The following is a 15,724-nucleotide window of genomic DNA, read 5'->3' on the forward strand; positions in this document are numbered from 1 at the left end:
AAATTCTGGGAGAAATAACAGCAACCTCAGATATGAAAATGATACCCTTTAATGGCAGGAAGTGAAGAGGAACTCAAGAGCCTCTTGATGAAGGTGAAAGAGGAGAGTGAAAAAGCTGGCTTAAAACTCAACATTGAAAAAACTAAGATCAAGGCATCTGGTCGCAGCACTTCATGGCAAATAGATGGGGAAGCTATTGAAACAGTGACAGACTTTATTTTCTTGGGCTCCAAAATCACTGCAGATGGGGACTGCAGCCATGAAATTAAAAGACGCTTGCTCCTTGGAAGAAAAGCTATGACAGACCTAGACAGTGTATTAAAAAACAGAGACATCACTTTACCGACAAAGGTCCATCTAGTCAAAGCTCTGGTTTTTCCAGTAGTCATGTATGGATGTGAGAGTTGGACTATAAAGAAGGCTGAGTGAAGAATTGATGCTTTTGAACTGTGGTGCTGAACTCTTGAGAGTCCCTTGGACTGCAAGGAGATCAAACCAGTCCATCCTAAAGGAGATCAGTCCTGGGTGTTCATTGGAAGGACTGATGCTGAAGCTGAAACTCCAATACTTTGGCCACCTGATGTGAAGTTCTGACTCATTGAAAAAGACCCTGATGCTGGGCAAGATTGAGGGCAAGAGGAGAAGGGGATGACAGAGGATGAGATGGCTGGATGGCATCACCGACTCAGTGGACATGAATTTAAGCAAATGTAAGGAGATGATGAAGGACAGGGAAGCCTGGCGTGCTGCAATTCATGGGGTTGCAGAGTCGGACATGACTTGGCAGCTGAACAACAACAACAGACCTCAAGAAGGTAAGTACCTAACCTGTATTCAATGTATTACTAGGTGGGTGTGGTAGGAAAAACATAACCTTTGTAGTTATTTGTTAAAATGGCTGGAAACTCCATGAGAGTGGGGATGATGTAATTCTTGTACATTACTGTATTTCCCCTCCTAGCACAGTAGATGCGGTCCTTGTCAAATGAACAATTAGATGGATGAGTCAGGTAGACATATTTTAATCCTACATCTACCACCTACTATCTAGGTGACCTTGAGCAGGCTACTTAATCTTTTTGAGCTTCAGTTCCATCATCTGTAAAGTGAGAACAAAATTCTTATTTTAAACACTAGTAAGGATGAAATGGTGCTTCCCTGGTGGCTCAGAGGGTAAAGCATCTGCCTGCAATGCAGGAGAAGGATGAAATGGGTTAATATTTAAAGCATCTGGCATAGTGTCGGCCATATAGAAAGAACTTAGTAAGTATTTTTGCCCCTTTAGTTATGGCTCCAGAAGCATGATCTGGTAAATTTTAGGTAGCTAAAGCAGACAAATGCTGCCTGCTGCCAAGTAAGAGGTGAGGTGTAAAAACAAATCCATGTGGTTTTCGACCATCAGCCTTCATCACTGATTTGGATCACCGAATAGGCAATCTACACAAATCATTCAGATCCACAATGGAAACACTCTCTGAAACAAAAACACACTTTTCCCCTGCAGACTTGCTGTTTGCATAACCAGACCTCTAGCGAGGTTCAGTCTTGGTACCTAAGACTTTTCTAGCCAAGTGTGTTCATCTCTGTATCCTAATAGATTCTAGGATTTGTGAATGCAAATATACTACAATATATTTGCTGAACCCACAAAGGTGACATATCAAAAAGATTCAATTCATTAAGACAGGTTAATATATTGTGTTATCGTCTCAGATGTGGAAGTATTGAGAATGATTCCATAGGCCGCATACTGGCACAGTTCACAGAAACTTATCACTAGGAAAACAAAATTGCTATCTTTTGTTTCAGGAAAATGGAATTTTTATAGTACTTTCTATTTTAAAATTAGCATTTTTAACTTAACAGCTACACAAAACCATAGCATGCTGTCAAGGGTTTCATTTTACAAGAACTTAGTGTTTAACAAAAACTTTTACTATAAAACATTCTATTTAAAAGCGGAAACAAATAACATTAACCTCTAATTTTCTTTCTGAGTCATATGGAAGAGATCAAGTGTTATGGTTCCCACCTGTGGTACCCATCTGGTGCTGCAGGAAAAATGACCTCATTTTGCTCAATTACTTCAGTTACCTGGTTCTTACATTTCTGACTCTGATCAACATACAGTTAGCTACCTAACTGCAGCTCAAGGCAAAAGATTTTAATAAAATATGAGTGAAAATGTGGATCCATTAAGCATAAGTGGTTTGTGCATAAACTATATTAAGATTCACTGTTTCACACACTTTATAGAAAATTAGTAAGCCATTTGGGTCACCTGCTTAACAGTTGCCTTTTGCAGTGAGCTAATGACATTCTGTCAAAATGTACTTTTGCATTAGATAATGTCCTACAAACAGCGGGGATTTTAATAAACATTGACAAGGATTTACAGTTCCTGACCACCTAGAGGATTCCTATCTCAGGGAAAGGTGAGAATTCTAGAAAAAACAGCTACAAAATAACTATCCTCCGAGAAGATTTCCCTTAAAATAATTCCTGACAAACAAAAACTTGCCCGGATTTGTCAGTAACTTCAAACATCTATTAAGTGCCTGTTCGTCTGTGGCAATTTTTCTGGCCTGTAGTTATAAAATATAAAAAAGGTGAGACCTCTACTTAGACTTATAGGAAGAAAGAAGCATACTCCAATAGCACTTAAAAAAAAAGAGAGAGCAACTCTAAAAGGCTTTAGAAAACCATACAAGTCATAAATGCTAGATATTCCCCAGGGCATGATCTTTTGTGCTTGTTTGTCCTCCCCCAACTCTGTTGGGGCATCAGTAACATACATTATGGGTGGTACTAGTGGAAAGAATGCACCTGCCAGTTCAGGAGATGTAAGAGACACCAGTTCGATCAGTGGATCAGGAGGAGGAAATGGGAACCCATTGCAGTATTCTTGCCTGGAAATTCCCTTGGAAACAGGAGCCGTGTGGGCTATAGTCTATGGGGTCACAAAGAGTTGGACACTACGGAGTGCATGCCCACACACACATACACACACGCAGTGAGCGCAGGTGAGGAGGCTGGGTTTGAAGGCCTTGGGTATCCAGCATTTTCAGAGACTATTCCATAGTCATTTTCTATCATGAAATATTTCAAAAATATTCCCCAAGTGCTTCTCAGTGAAAAGTAAGAAGTCTATTTAGTAAAAAGCAATATATAATAAGCCATCTTCTTCAAATATCCTCTCATCCCATAATGCTTTGACTCTGTAAAGTGTGTTAGTCCCTCAGTTGTGTCTGACTCTTTGTGACCCCATGGACTGTAGCCCACCAAGCTCCTCTGTCCATGGGATTTCCCAGGCAGGAATACTGGAGTTGGCAGCCATTCTCTTCTCCAGGGGATCTTCCTGACCCAGGGATCAAACCCAGGTCTCCTGCACTGCAGGTGGATTCTTTACCTTCTGCATTATCCCCCAAACAAGGAGTCTGTCCTTTCCTGCACCATCTCAGGGTCCTGGCTCAATACCTAGAAAGTTCCTCATGACTTTGTGGAGTCATGAATATCCAGAAGCTTCCTAATGACTCCTTTCACAGTTCTATGGAGGCTGGGAGCGGCAGTTCTGCCCTAATGCCTTTCTAGACATTTGAAGTGGACCCTGATGTTTGCTAGCTAATGTTTCATATATAGATTGAAATGGTGGATATTTACTTAATAGCGTTAGTCATGATAAAAGTTCTGAATAAGATTCCATCAGGGGTTGAGAGCATGATTTAGTTAAAAAAAGATCTCTCTATGAGTATTGGAAGTCTTGAAGTCTAGACATGGCTTTGCCATTAACAAGATATAAAATTATGTCAGTCTAACAACAGCTGTAATAATGCAGTGCTTCCAAAAGCCTTTGTTAACGAACAATCTGACATCTAACCATTAAGGCACTCATCTTCAACAAAGTATAACTCATTAAGCACTGAATGGTAACTATTTAGCAACTCATTTTGGGAATTCAAAAACAGACATTAGCATATAGGTCACCATCTCCCGTGGGCACAAACTGGGTGTTCAGATCTGATTCAAATGCTTGGCAAATAATGCACAGTCACTTTCTTTCCTGATGGTCCTATTTATTTGCTCATAATATTGTATATATCCTGAATTTGGAAAGTAAAATGACTTTTAAATTCAAATTCTCAGGCTAGGATACATTTTTAATACAATCTAAAATGTTGTAGAAATGCTCTCCAGCATATATATATATAAAAAGAAAACCTGAATTCATTTAAAGGCTCTTAGTAGTGATAATATCACCTAAATTTAGTCTCACAAAATCTCAGACCCACCTCTTTTGTATAGATTATGTACATATAGCCCCAAACAACTTTAAAATGTAAGAGACAGCCAATTTGGAAAAGAAACATAACCTTGAAGAGAATATTGTGAGAATAATGGACATATATACATGCAGGACTTTCCACACTCTGATGGCAAAGGAGAATGAAAAGACCTCTCTCCTTCAACAGTGAATAAAGTGTACCAACTGGGGGTGTCTTGGGGGTGGTGGAAAGAAAACAATGGGCAATTATGACACATGTTGATAAATACCTAGTCTTATTCCTTTCCTTCTCTGCCTTCACAGGAAGCTTTCTCTTTCTCTCTTTTTTTCATCGGATGTGACATGTTCTCTCACCTCCCAACTGCTTTCTCAACTCTCTCCACCCAGCAGAGAATTATGGGGTAAGAAGGGGAATGAGGAGACAAACAAGCTGCTATACAAATCTAACAGATTAATGAAAGAAGCCAAACGTCCTATTTAGAAGGATGCTGCCAGCAGCCAGGGCAAGAAGCTGAGGGTCAAGGGCCATCAACGCCACACCCAGAGCTTATAAAGCTCCTGCAGCGGGAGGGCTCCATGCTGGTACTAAGGACGCAAGGATTTGCGGGGTCTGTCATCTAAAGCCTTTTACCAGACTGCGGATTCAGCGAGAAGAGCACTCAGGAGATTGGAGTCTAGACCTAGCTCCTCCATGAAGGAGTTTTATAACCTCGGACAGGTCGCTAGACCTCTCTGGCCCTCGCTTTCTCTTCCATCTTTCCTACTTGTCAGGATTATTAATGAGGCTCAAATGCTTTGGGAAAACTGCCAAGCGATAAAGCCCCATACGAACAGAAGGCATGATTAGTCTACTGAGCATCCGTTGTCTGCTAGAGGCTGAGGGCATCATGAAGGTTACAAACCTGAGTGAAAGTCAGATCCTGCTCTCCGGAGGAAAGCTGAGATCTCAGAAAGGCAAATGAGCAACGTATCCAGGGGTTCTACTGAGAGGCGGAAAGAGAGATGCGTTAGTATTCTGATCGGATCCAAAAAGTTCTTCCTCCCTCTGTGTCTCCTGGGTGAAAAGGTTAGGAGGTTAGCGGCTCCTAACCGCCAAGCACTTCACCCAATGTTGGACCCCCAGAAAGTCAGAACCCCAGGCCCGTTTTGTGGCGGAGCCGGCCGCAGAGCCAATGACCGGGCGGAGATGCTCATAAAAAGTCTTAAGAGTCAGACTAGAAGGAGCCGGGGCAGAGCAAGGAGGCTAGGTAGTGTCCTGACCTCCCCTGGACGGCTTCCGGGTGTGGATACACAGCAGTGGACCCGAAGGCAGCGCGCACGGCGGGCTGGCGGACTCGGCCCCTTCACTCCAGGGCAGCCGCCGAGCCCTCCGTTTCCAAGGCGACCGGCGCGCGTGGGCCTCCCCCTTCCACCACCACCAGCCTCAAGCGGCGGGCCGGGCGCGCCCCCTGGTGGCCGCAGCGGGGAACATCAGGTCGAGAGTCCGCGCTCCCACTGTCTCCCCACCCGGTTCTCACCATCTCAACTCGCGCAGCTGCACCGAGACTCCCTCAGTTCAGTTCAGTTCAATTCAGTCGCTCACTTGGGTCCGACTCTTTGCAACCCCATGGGCTGCAGCACGCCAGGCCTCCCTATCCATCACCAACTCCTGGAGTTTACTCAAACCCATGTCCATTGAGTCGGTGATGCCATCCAACCATCTCATCCTCTGTCATCCCCTTCTCCTCCCGCCTTCAATCTTTCCCAGCACCAGAGTCTTTTCCAATGAGTCAGCTCTTCGCATCAAGTGGCCAAAGTATTGGAGTTTCAGCTTCAGCATCAGTCCTTCCAATGAACACCCAGGACTGATCTGTCCTTTAGGATAGACTGGTTGGATCTCCTTGCAGTTCAGGGGACTCTCCACAGTCTTCTCCCAAGACCATAATTCAAAAGCATCAATTCTTTGGCGCTCGTCCAACTCTTATATCCATACATGACTACTGGAAAAACCATAGCTTTGACTAGACAGACCTTTGTTGGCAAAGTAATGTCTCTGCTTTTTAATATGCTGTCTAGCATATTAGGTTGATCATAACTAACCTAGGCTGGTCTAGGTCTAGGTCGGTCATAACTTTTCTTCCAAGACTCACTCACCCACTTTTAACTCCCTCCCGCGGCGAACTAGGAAGCCTCGAGTGGTATAGGGGCTTGAGATCTAGGCTCTGTGTGTGACTGTAAGCTACTCACTGTTTCTTCCATTGTAAAGTTAGACATCAGGAGTGGACAGTGGTTTTCCGACAGCTTGTAGGATGGGAAAGGGATGTGAGTTCTGCCCACCTCTCCGCCCCCACCCCGCCCCTTCCACCACTGAGGCCTCTCTCCTGCCTGCTTTCATTTTGTGTAAGCGTTCTCTCGGGTTTAACTCCAAGGAGAACTGCAGACCCCTGGACTAAATGCTTTTAAGGTAACTTGCAGCTCTAAAAGCCCTTGATCCTGCTAATGTTCCTTCTCGTTTTACCTTTTTTTTTTTTTTTCGCTCCAAAAGCTCAAGAAAACCCGTATAGATTTCGTCTTTCCCTCTCTTTCCACTTTTGGCAGCTCTGGTTTTGGAGAAGACTCTTGAGAGTCCCTTGGACAGCAAGGAGAACCAACCAGTCCATCCTAAAGGAGATCAGTCCTGAATATTCATTGGAAGGACTATGCTGAAGCTGAAACTCCAATACTTTGGCCACCTGATGTGAAGAACTGACTCATTGGAAAAGAACCTGATGCTGATGACTGAGTGACTGAACTGAACTCCTAATTTCGAGGGGGAAAATATACACCTACAACCTCTGAATTTCCCCTTTTCCTCACCTGGGTTCATTCTCATTTCCTGCCTCAAGACAATTTCTTATATTCTGAGAGCACTTAGTTACATTCGAGTCAATTAGGCATCCTTTTTGTCTTGTAAGTCTGACATTTGGCATCCTTGAATTTGATTTTTTAAAAAGACATTTTCATATATTTCATGATTAATGCTGTTACATGAATACATATTAAGAGTTTATGGATGAGAACTGCAGCAGTGAATAAAAATATTAATTACCTTTGGTTAAGGTAATTTTTCTAAGTAAAAAGTCACCTGAAACCTAGCTAGTTTGAGGTCATTTATGTCTTCTATCTTGTTCAAACTGCCCTTTGTTCTATCAGTGTTTTATATTTGTTCAGTGTCAATTATTTGCTGTGTTCTACACATCTGATAAAGTGTTTTTAGTTCCTTGGTCTTCTCTAGAAGAGCAGCAACAGGTTGGGGAGTAAACTAATTGAATAGAGTACAGATGTAAGAGGAAAAAAGCTACCACCATCCCAGTTTTTCAAGCATGGGGATTTTTTGTTGTTGTTAAACGGAAAAACAATTTTCTGATTCTTCAGGACTTTGAATTCATTCCCAAATCACATTCTATAAATCCTAGGCCAGCTTCTTTTGCTAGAGTCTGGGCCCATGGTCAAAAATGTACTTTTACCCTATCATTTATCTCCTGTGCAGTTTTTCTTATGGTGTTTGCCAGTTGGTGGTCAAACAGTGAAGCCAGATAAAAACCATTTGCTGAGTTTCTTCATTTGGCCTTGATTTTCTGTTAGCCTTTCCGTGTTGAATGATGCAGAAATAGAGGTAGGAGAGTGTCTGTGGTAGAAAAAGCCAACTGTGTTATCTGATTTTGACAGAAACACAAAGAATTTGTTTGGTATTTCTGTGGCTAAACATTTTATACTTTTAAACTTATTTTCATTACCTCTGCAAATAAACCATAAGGCAGTCAACCAAATGTATTAAGTTTCACAATAATTTTTAGAAATATGAGCTAGTGATTAACCCACTGATTTTGTAAAACAGTTCAGACTTCTGGTAAATCAGAGCTTTAACTGACAACAAAGTTACTTTTAAGCACTGGAAAAGCCCTGCTGTAACTTCTTATCCAAAAACTTGGTTCCTGAATAATTGGAAGCAGTTAAATTGGTGTTTTGCGAAAAAGTCATCAAGTAAAATGCTCTCTTGAGAGGGAAAGTTTACATCACATTTAAGCAGGCATGGTGACAAACTCATTGAAGGAAAAATGTTTTGACCTGTCATCCACTGGTATGATTATAAAACGGGGTTGTTTCCACTTTACTTATGCGTGCTTAGTCGCTCAGTCATGTCTGATTCTTTGCTACCCTTTGGACTGTAGTCCGCCAGGCACCTCTGTCCATGGGATTTTTCAGACACGAATACTGGCGGGGGTTGCCCTTTCCTCCTCCAAGGGATAAAGGTTGCATTTCTTTTTTTCCCCTTCAGCCTGGATGTATGGCTCTTCAGCCTACATCTCGTCATCTCTTCAAACCAAGTTTAAGTTGAATGAAGAGTACTCTGGCAAAAAAGACATCGCTTCTCTTCTCTCCCACTGATCTCCTCTGAGTAAGTTTGGAAATTAATTGTGTGATCTCTGTTCTCTTGGGGGAAGAGGAGCCCAGGATGCTAAGTCGGAGACAGAGGGTCATGTCCCAGGAGCTTGAGTCAGACGCTGTGCATGGTGCCTGGAGGCTTCAGTGTGTGGTGTCACAAGAGCAGTTCAGCTTTCAGGCCATTTTCAAACATGACCACATAGGATAAACATTCAAGTAAATGTGTTTGTGCGTGCTAAGTCACTTCAGTCATGTCTGACTCTTTGCAACCCTGTAAACCATAGCTGGTCAGGCTCTTTTGTCCATGGGATATTCTCCAGGCAAGAATACTGGAGTGGGTTGCCATGCCTTCCTCCAGGGGATCTTCCCCACCCAGGGATCAAACCCTCATTTCTTGTGTCTCCTGCATTAGCAAGTGGGTTCTTTAACATTAGTGCTACCTGGGAAACCCCATTCAAGTAAATAGAACATGAGCAAAAAATCTGGAAATATGTATAGCCAGTTGCTTCAGACAAAAATGCCAAGGTAATTAACAAAAGGATACTATTTTCAACAAATGCTACTGTAGCAATTGCATATCTGGGGAGAAAAAAATGAGACTTACTTTGACCATACACAAGGAAATTAAAATGAATCATAGATCTGAACATAAAAGCTGAAGCTATAGAACTTTTAGAGTAAAACAGAAGAAAATCTTTGGGACCTTAGGTAGGCAAAGAGCTTGAATCTAAAGAGAGAGAGAGAGAGAATAATAATTTGGACTTAGTCAAAATTAAGTATTTCTGCTCTTTAGTTAGTTTCCTTAAAAAGAAAATGGAATTTTAATCACTCACTTGGTATGTTTTTAAGGTCAACAGGCAGGAATTCTTAAGAAACAGTTACATGGGTTTCAAAACAAAGAGTCATCATTCACAGTATTTTGTCTTCTGGTTCCTTGAAGTCAAGTCAAATTCAAGAATGTTCTAGGCAATCGTGGAACATTTCATTGGAACTGTAAGAAAATCCCCTGTACTGTGTCCACAAGTTATCTTGGGGCCCCCATGCACTGAAAAGGAATAAATTTTATGGCAGAAGAGGAATATAAATTTGAGAGAAGGGGACTAGAGAAGAAAAGAACTTTGAGCGCAGTCCTCAGGGATGAAGGGGAAGTGAGAGCGGAGGGGTTTTCAGTGCTCAGTGCATTATCCTGGAAAGTCTCTCAAAGGTTCAGATGAGCTTCCTCTTTCACCCAGGTTGCTGCAGCCCAGTGTCAATCACACAAGCTCAGTTTTGGGTATCAGGCTCCTTCCTGTTCGAGGTTTCATTTGGAGGTGGATCTGTATGCCTGAAGACGGCCCAGACTGAGAAAGACTTTAGGAACCTTAGTTTAGGGACCACACACTTAACTTATTTACTCGATTTTGCAAAATTGTTCTGTTTCCAAATATGAGCAACTTTATGTTTAGCAGTAAAATTCCCAGGTGTTTAGTCTTTAATTAGTTTTAAGAAGATGAAAAGGCAAACCACAATCTGGAAAAATATTTTCAAATTATATACTTGACTAAAGGCTGGTATCCATAATTTATAAATAATTTCTAAAGCTTAGTAATGAGAAAATAGAATAGTCGGATATAAATGCCAAACGGTTTGAACAGACACTCTGCAAAAGAAAATATATCATTGGCCAACTGGTGTATGAAAACATGCTCAACATCATTAGTCATAAGGGAAATACAAAATAAACCCCAATGAGATATCACTATTTACCCACTAGAATGGCTAAACTTAAAAAGACTGATAATACTATGTGCTGACAAGGGTGTGGAAGAGCTAGAACTTTCCTGTATTACTGGTGGAAGAGGAAGATGACACAACCATTTTGGAAAACAAGTTGGTAATCTCTTATAAAGTTAAACATATCTACTATATGACCCAGCTACCACACCCTTATTTTCCCTTGTAGCGCAGTCAGTAAAGAATCCACCTGCAGTGCAGGAATGTGGCTGCAATGCAGGAAACCCAGGCTTGATTTCTGGGTCCAGAAGATCTGCTGGAGAAGGAAATGGCAACCCACTACAGTACTGCATGGAAAATCCCATGGACAGAGGAGCCTGGTGGGCTATAGTCCATGAAGTCGCAAGAGCTGGACACAACTTAGCAACTAAACCACCACCATACCCTTAGATATTTATCCCCCCCCCCAAAAAAAAAGAAAATGAATGTCCGAGCAGCTTTATTATGATAATCTAAATCTGGAAACAACTCAGATGTCCATCAGCAAGTAATTGCATAAGCAAAAACTTTACATTCATACAATAGAAGCTACTTATTAATAAAAAAGAAATTAATCATCAATACATCCAACAGCATGATGGTCACAAAAGCATTTAGCTAAGTGAAAAAGTCAGGCGTGAAAAGTTATATGCCATATCACAGAAATTCTGAAAGCAGATCACTAATTACCGTATGCTGATGGGGGTGGGGGTGGGGGGAAGAAGGGATTGACTATAACAGGACAGGAGGGAACTTTTCAGGAGGAAGGAAATGTTCTAGAGCTCGACTGTGGTGGTGGTTACAAGGGTGTATGTATTTGTTAAAACTCATCAAATTATCTTTAAATGGGTGCATTCTATCATATATACGTGTTTAAAGTTAATTTAAAAATGGCTACACGTCATTTGACAACTCCTGTCATCAAGAAATGGGATCTGTTTCCTCTCCTTGAATCTGGGTGGTCTTATGCCTGCTTCAACCAACAGAATATGGCAGAAACGACTCTATGTTGCTTCCAAAGCTGGATCATAAACACGCAGGCAGCGTCTTCCAGGTTCTTTTGGGATACTTGCTGTGGGGGAGGTCAGCTGCCTGTAGAAAGTCCACTCTGAGATGACCATACTAGATAGACCAAGTGTATGCTCCGTGGTCAACCAGCTGAGTTCTGCCTTCCAGCCCCAAAAGTGCCAGGTTTGTGAGTGAAACCAACTTGGCTCTTCCCAACCAGCCCATCCATCAGCTAAGTATTGCTGAGTTGATTTCAGTTGAAGCCACAAGGGGATCATCAGATACTAACCCGTGGAGTCTGGGATATGGTTGTTTAAAACCATCGAGTTTTGATAGTGCATTAATGGTCCATTACTACATAACAGATTACCCCACATTTAATGATTCAGACAATAATCACTTACTATCTCACAGTTTTTTATGGCTCAGGAATTTAGGAGCAAGTTGACTGGGCAGTTTTAACATGAGGTCAGATGTTGGACAGATTCTGACTCTTGCCTGGAGGAGGTTTCAGTCTAGGGGGAGGAAGGGGCAATAGAAGGAGAGTTGGGTAACCCCTGGAACAGGGGTGAAAGCAGAGTGTTACAGGAAAACCCAGCCCAGTCTTGAGACTCAGGGAAAAAATTCCCAGAGGAAGTGAGGTCTAAACCCAGCTTGACAGTGAGCAGGAATGAGTCGTTTTGGAGGCTGGGGCTTGAGAGGGGCTGGGACAGAGACAAGGGCGTGTCCCAGGGCCTAGAGGTGGAAATGAGCATGATGAGTCAGCTCCTTATGGAGCTGGGAGAAATGGTTAGGGTCTCAGAGAGAGAAATGGAGCGAGAGGGGAGGCTGGGTGAGCCAGCAGGGACATACCTGTACGATCAGAAGCGTTCCCGCTGGCTCCAGTGTGGAGGAGGATGGGGGAAGTCAGATGTAGACAGTTTCCAGGATGAATTCCACTGACCATGTCTTTTTCTGCCTCAGCGCCTCTCACCTAAGGTCTAGTTTCTCAGGCTCTGCCTTTTGCCAGAGGGCAGTGACTGGCAGAAAGAATGAGCTCATCTCCTGGGCTTAAGTTATCAGCTTGCCCAATCTCTGGAGCCTTCTCTGAGCCTCAGGTGGGATGCCCACCCCCGCACCAGAAAGTCGTCTATGAAACTCTGCCTCTAACAAACATATTAAAGGAATCAGAACATGTGGAGCGACCCTGCCTCCATATGGAGAATGGGGCCATATGGATGATAGCTTCCATCTTTTAGAAGCTGTATTTGTATAATTGTTTTTCACTTGGTTTTCTTATTATTGTGATAAGAACACATGCGATATGCCCTCTTAAAGTCTCAGTATATAATAACAATATTGTTAACTATAGGCACTCTGTTTAACAGCAGATCTCTAATATTTATGCAGCTGCATAACCGAAACTTCATTTCTGTTGAACAGCAGCTCCCTATTTCCCCTTCCTATGAGTCTGAGTATTTTAGGTATTTCCAATAAGTGGAATCATAGAGTATTTGTCCTTCTGTGACTGGCTTATTTCACTTAGCATAATGTCCTCCTGGTTCATTCATGTTGTTGCAAGCGGTAGTATTTCCTCCTTCTATTAAAGCTACATAATAGTCCATTGAATGAATATACCATGTTTTGTTTATCCATTCATCTATCAATGGACATTGACATTGTTTCCATATTTTGGTTATTGTGAGTAATACTCCAGTGAACTTACGAGTGCGGATGTCTCTTTGAGATCCTAATTTCAGTTCTTTTGGATAAATAGTAAGAAATGGGATTGCTGCATCATATGGTAGTTCTACTCTGAATTTTCTGAAGAACCTCTGTACTGTTTTCCACAATTTTAATTCACAATTCCATAGCTTTCCTATCAGAAACAATGATTTAGAACAGACTATGGGAAAATATGCCATATAAAAATATCACAAAAAGAACAGAGTTTATAATTGATAATATATATTCAAAACCTAAATATATGTATATTTTAAAGCTCTTAAAACTTTTGAATTAGCATATTTCATCGGAAAGGAAATACTATGTACCTAAAGAGAAAATATATAACATTGAAGAATATCAGTGTCAGTCCTTTCCAAGTAAATGTTTAATGCAGATTTACAAAGAAGTAGTTATTTGCAGAAGAGAAAACAGTTGGGACATTTTTAGGACTATATATTAATATTAGCAAATCCAAGGCAGTGTGTTCTATTTTTAAATAGAAAGAAACAATGAGACTCTGGATTATTCCCTCCATTTCATAGGGTGTTGAAGGAATACTAAATATTTTACCTTTTATACAGCACACTAAGAAAACCTTGCAAAAAACCACATGATGTGATTTCTTTTAGATGCTATGTCCAGAAAAAGCAAATCTACAGACAGAAATTGAGACCTCCGTTTGAATTGTACACAACAGGGTCACCAGCAGGGGGACCACTTGGAGAGAGGACTGTCCCGATGACTGCTGAGTCGCTCAACAGGGCACTGCAGAGAGTCTTTGGGCCCTGAAATGGAAAGATCCTTCTCGTGAATGCACCTGACTTTGGAAATTGCTCATTGTGGGGTGCAGTGAGGCTGAGAGGCGTAGGATACAGAACCACTCTTTGCTGATGCTTATTTTCTTTAAGGCCATGAAATCTGAAGTAAGATAGTCCAGAATTTTTCCAAAGCTGCTTACCAGCTGTGTGAACTTGAGTAAGTTACTTCACTTTTCTGCACCTCAATCCGTCATCTATAAGTGGAGATCATGTTTCATACTGTTCTGATGATTAAATAGACACCTGGTACAATTCCTGGCACATAGTGGCTTCTCCATCATGCTGATGGTTTAGGCACTAAGTCGTGTCCGACTCATTGAGACCCTGTAGACTGTAGCCCGCCAGGCTCCTCTGTCCATGGGATTTCCCAGGCAAGAATACTGGAGTGGGTTGCCATTTCCTTCTCCAGAGGATCTTCCCAACCCAGGAATACTCCTTCACACTCCATCATAGTCCTTCTAAAATATTACTTTAGAGAGAACTCCAGAAAGTAGGGGAAGTGGAGATCTTCTGGGTCATATTTCCTACGTGGCTGATCTGGTGGGACCCAAATAGGCATCTCTGATGTTATCGCTGAGTCATGTCCAACTCTTTTCGACCCCCTGGTGTGCAGCATGCCAGGCTTCTCTGTCTTTCACTATCTCCTGGAGTTTGCTCAGATTCACATCCATTGAGTCCATGATGCCATCCAACCATCTCATCCTCTGCCACCTCCTTCTCATTTTGCCTTTAGTCTTTCCCAGCATCAGGGTCTTTTCCAATGAGTCATCTCCTTTCATTGGGTGGCATTAAGTATTGGAATGTCAGCTTCGGCAACAGTCCTTCAGTGAATATTCAGGTTGATTTCCTACCCAGCTCCAAACCTGTATAGTCAACTGCCTACTCAACATTAGTTAGATGTCTCACACATATATCATGCATCAAACTCATCTCCTACCCCCTGTATCCGCCTCTGCTCCTTGAGGCTATATCCATATTCAGCAAATAGAACCAGAATCCACTTAGCTGTTTAATTCTGCAGACGGGGAACATTTTCAATTCCTTCCTTTCCCCCCAGCCCCAGATCTAGTCAGTCTTTGAGTTCTGTCCGTCTACCCTGAGATTGGGTAGATTGAGCCCATTCATTAATTTTCATCCAAAAATATTTGTTGAGTGGCTCACTATGGACCAGGCACCAAGTCAGTCTCTGTCTTCAGTGCCTCCTTTCTAATATGGCTCACAATTTAGTCCTAATTTGACTGAAGAAATAGATTCCCAACTAGTTGCCTGAATCGACTTTTTACCTCCTCTAATCCTTTCTTTACATCCTTCCAGAGATTCAGTCCTTTGCTTAAGACCTTAGTGGCTTCCTACAGAGCCCTTAGGAAAGAATTCCTGACACCGTTGGTAAGGCTTTCTAAAATCCCATCAGGTCTATGGCAGGGCACCGTTATGCGCTCCGGTCATTGGTTAGGTTCCCCTAGAAGGATACCTTCGGAGAAGGCGATGGCACCCCACTCCAGTACTCTTGCCTGGAAAATCCCATAGACGGAGGAGACTGGTAGGCTGCAGGCCATGGGGTCTCGAAGAGTCGGACACGACTGAGCGACTTCACTTTCACTTTTCACTTTCCTGCATTGGAGAAGGAAATGGCAACCCACTCCAGTGTTCTTGCCTGGAGAATCGCAGGGACGGGGGAGCCTGGTGGGCTGCCGTCTATGGGGTCGCACATAGTCGGACACTACTGAAGCGACTTAGCAGCAGCAGCAGCAGC

At 42.4% G+C, this 15,724-nt stretch overlaps 1 protein-coding gene across 1 annotated transcript in view; it reads right to left on the reverse strand.

The window, feature by feature from the left end:
- The window catches only part of CCDC83 (coiled-coil domain containing 83), a 53,182-nt gene extending 47,918 nt beyond the window's left edge, over positions 1-5,264 (reverse strand). The window contains exon 1 of the mRNA XM_040255540.1: positions 5,185-5,264. The gene's annotated coding sequence lies outside the window, so the exon portion shown is untranslated. The remainder of the gene's footprint in view (positions 1-5,184) is intronic.
- Between the last annotated feature and the right edge of the window lie 10,460 nt (positions 5,265-15,724).

This window comes from Oryx dammah, unplaced genomic scaffold (genome assembly GCF_014754425.2).
Source record: "Oryx dammah isolate SB20612 unplaced genomic scaffold, SCBI_Odam_1.1 HiC_scaffold_15, whole genome shotgun sequence".
Taxonomy (NCBI): domain Eukaryota; kingdom Metazoa; phylum Chordata; class Mammalia; order Artiodactyla; family Bovidae; genus Oryx; species Oryx dammah.